Source organism: Ornithorhynchus anatinus, chromosome 19, assembly GCF_004115215.2.
Source record: "Ornithorhynchus anatinus isolate Pmale09 chromosome 19, mOrnAna1.pri.v4, whole genome shotgun sequence".
In the NCBI taxonomy this organism is placed as follows: Eukaryota; Metazoa; Chordata; class Mammalia; order Monotremata; family Ornithorhynchidae; genus Ornithorhynchus; species Ornithorhynchus anatinus.
In genome coordinates, this window is record NC_041746.1 from 21,487,069 (window position 1) to 21,491,328 (window position 4,260).

The following is a 4,260-nucleotide window of genomic DNA, read 5'->3' on the forward strand; positions in this document are numbered from 1 at the left end:
ATTGGCCAGTTTTAATGGTGAGATGGAAGAGGGAATAAAGGGGGAATAGATCTAAGTCCCTGGCCGCCAAAAAAAATTGGCTACGCGCACTCTCTCCGGCCAGTTAGAGTGGAGCGGTTTCTTACAGAAATACCAAGGGAAGATTTTCTGGAAGCACCATCGGGAACTTTGACGGGCATCAGATTCACTCAGTGGCGAAACGCTTCTCTTCCTTGCCTCCTTTACTCAATAGAATCTAAAATGTCACCTTTCCGTGTGTCCTCAGCTGCCGCTTTTTAACATCGGAGCGGGGGGCGGACGGCCAAGAGACCCTGCCCGGATTCGAAGGCCGAAAAAGCGTAGCGGCGGGTATTTGCCGTAAAGGGAAAATTAATCGCTGCTCCACGTCGCTCTGCTGTTCGGGTTCTGAATGGCTCTACGCTGCGGGCCCTCGTTCTCGAGCGAACGGAAGGAGAGGTTTTGAACCTGCTGTGGGTTCCTCAGAGCGGGGAGTGTCGGCCGCTGTGGCAAATAATGAGACGCCCCCCCGATCCGTGAGGCTTTTCCTGTCCCGCCGCTCTGGTTTTCCTCCCAATTTCTGCGTTCGTGGGAGGGGAGGGGATGTTGGAAGAAGGGCAGGGAGAGGCGAGTCTGGGGGGAGAGTTTCTGCAAAGAGGCGGTGGGCTATTTTTACCCCAAAATAACGTAGATTGGGGAAGTAATCCAGTGCTGCATCAGAAAGATATGAAATAATCCGAGTTCTCCCCTCCCCCCCCCCGTATGCAGTATGGCCTGGCCTAGTGGGTAGAACACGGGCCTGGAGACAGAAGGTCATGGGTTCTACTCCCGGCCCTGCTGCGTGACCTTGGGCGAGTCTCTTCGCCTCTCTGTGCCTCAGTTACCTCGCCTGTAAAATGGGGATTGAGACTGTGAGCGCCACTTGGGACGGGGACCGCGTCCGACCCGAATTGCTTGGATCCACCCCAGCCCGTGGTTCAGGGCCCGACACGTAGTGAGTGCTTAACAGATGCCATTATTATAATCCTTATTATCATTCGACTCACCGGGGAGGGAACCTCGCGCATCACGGAAGCCGCTCTCCTATACCGTCAGGCCCCTGGAAATGGCCGAAAGGGGCTACGAGACTGGCTTACCCCTGCCGTCCCAAATTTCCCTGGGCATCCCGCCCTTCGCCGTGGTCTTCGGACGCGGACCGGGACCCCAGGAACACCGGACCCGTGCTCCACCCCTCCGGCCCCTTCTCCGCGCACACCGGTCAAGCCCGTGTTTTATTTCCCTCCCCGTCTCGTTGGCTGATCCCGAGCGTCGATTTTGTAAGAAGACCCTAGGAAATCCCGGGACGTACTTTCCTGGGACGCCAGACATCTCGCCGACGGAAATGGGGCCGGGAACCATTTTGCTAAAACCCCCAACCAGCGTTCCGGGAAAGGGAGGGGGAGTGAGTGACGAACAGCCAGTCGACAGATCTTCCAAAAACAGGCATTCCCGCAGGATCATCACCTACAGTAAGTATACAGAATCCTTTTGGACAAGGAAGCAGCGTAGCCTAGTAGGTAGAGCCTGGGCCTGGATTCTAATTCTGCCTCCGCCACCTACCTACTTATCTATCTCATCTACTTAGGCCTCCCCTTTTCCTCGGTTCCCCTCCCTTCCGCGTCACCTCGACGCGCTCCCTTTGCTCTTCCCCTCCTCCCCGCCCCACAGCGTATATATATATATATTTATATCTATAATTCTATTTATATCGATGCCTGTTTGCTTGTTGTGATGTCTTCTTCCCCCCTCTGGACTGTGTGGGCAGGGATTGGCTCTCTCTATTGCTGAATTGGACTTTCCAAGCGCTTAGTACAGTCCTCTCCACACAGTAAGCGCTCAATAAATATGACCGAATGAATGAATGAATACCGTGTGACCTTGGGCAAGTCACTTCACTGTGCCTCAGTTGCACTGTCTGTAAAATGGGGATGAAGACTGAGTCTCAGTTGGTTTGGATTCCCGGTGCCGGGCACACGGTAAGGACTTAACAGGCATTATTATTATCACATATAAATATTAATAATATAATGCACTGAATGCGCTTGAGGAAGTAGTCTGCCTGCGAGCCCCGTGTATGTTTCCCAGTGCTTGTATCACTTGTACGTACCCCAGTGCTTCACGCGCTTTAAGAAAATAGAATAACAACTCCACTTTTAGTTGTACGTTAAAGAAAATACCACAAGAATAACTCCGCTTTTAGTTCTACATTTTATTAAAAATCCATCAGGGGAACGAGTGAGAAACTCGGTAAACAGACAAGCTTTCTGGGTCAGCTGAGCCCGTGAGAACCGATGCGGTGTACGCGGTCACCCCGAGAAATACGTCGCTACCCGATCACTCCGAAAATAAACCGTAAAGTCGCCTGGAGGCCGGGAAGTCTGGGGAGGCAGGTGACCTGGCTCCTGACCCCATTTTTGTTGCTGGCCTGCCGGGAGTGACCTTGGACAAGTCGTTTAACCTCTCTCTGCCCAGGTTTCCTCATCCAAAAAAAACCTGTTTTTTTACTGAGTGCCTGTTTTTCCCTCCCTCCCGGGGATGATGCGAGGACAAAAATCACGGCTCAGCGAACGCGGCCCGGGCCTGGGAGTCGGAAGGACCTGGGTTCTGATCCTGGCTCTGCCACCTGTCTGCTGCGTGACCTTGGACAAGTCAGTGCACATCTCCGGGCCTCAGTTCCCTCATCTGTAAAATGGGGATGAAGACTGCGAGCCCAATGCGGGACAGGGACCGTGTCCGACCTGATTAACTTGTATCTACCCCGGCGCTTAGAACAGTGCACGGCACAGAGTAAGCGTTTAGCAGGCACCGTCGTCATTATTATGAAATAAGTAACGGAAAATAAAACTGTTTTATGCAATTGACGGTATTACGTGTTGGCCGCCGGGAGAGGGGATTTTAAGCCCCGCTGTTCCCGCCGAGAGGGACCTCGTAGACTAAGTTTGCCGTGGGCAGGGAATCTGTTTATTGGGGTCGCGCACTCTCTCTCCCAAGCGCTCAGTACAGTGCCCTGCACACAGTAAGCACTCGATAAATCCGATTGAGTGAATCCTGGCGACTGGCAGAAAAGATAGGGAAGCCACCTCGAAAAGACTCTGCATTTTCTCAAAGTCTTTGCTAAAAGACTCTGATTTTTGGAGAGAGAGTGGTGAAGACAGCGAGTGTCCAAGGGGTCCGTTCCCCTTGAGCACTTTGACACCTCAGCCCGACAACCCTTATTTCCATTTCTTTATCATTCGGCCATTTCCCCGATCTGTAATTCACGTTACCGTCTCTCTAGATTAAATCCCTCATGGGTAGAGATTGTGTTTTTCAACGCGACTGTACTGTCTCCCCCCCCAGGCGCTCACAAACTACCATCGATTGTCCGATCGATTGGCTTTGGTCGGTAATAATCTGGAAGCAAAAAGAAATCCAGCGGTTAAATAGTAATAATAACTGTCGTGGTGTTGAAACGTTCGCATGCGCCGGGCACCGTACTAGGTTTCGGGATGGATACAAGGAAGTGGGGTTGGACGCGGTCCCCGTCCCACGTGGGGCTCACGGTCTCGCTCCCCGATTTCCAGGCGAGGTAACCGAGTGAAACGGCTGGCGCGAGGTCACGCAGCCGACAGGCGGCAGAGTCGGGACTCGAACCCGTACCTTCTGACTCCCAGGCCCGTGCTAATAATGTTGGTATTTGTTAAGCGCTTACTATGTGCCGAGCACCGTTGTAAGCGCTGGGGTAGACACAGGGGAATCGGGTCGTCCCACGTGGGGCTCACAGTCTTCGTCCCCATTTTACAGATGAGGTCACTGAGGCACAGAGGAAGTGAAATGACTTGCCCAAGGTCACCCAGCAGACAAGTGGCAGAGCTGGGATTTGAACCCATGACCTCTGACTCCCAAGCCCGTGCTCTTTCCACTGAGCCACGCTGCTTCTCTACATAAGGACCGCTCAAAATCCGTCTGTGACGGCGTTTAGTTTATCGATCGGAGGATTTACCGGGCCGCGTAAGGACAAAACCTCTTCAACTCCCGGGCGTTTCGGGGTCCCTTGAAACTTTGGATTCAACAGAGTGATAATAATATTAATAATAATAATAATAATAATGTTGGTGTTTGTTATGCGCTTACTACGTGCCGCGCAGGATGAAATCTCCCCGAGAAATAACAGGCAGGCCCTGGATATGTCCTTTTCCGCTATCCTTGCCACTCTTGAGTTCTTAGGATTGGAAAGAGAGACTG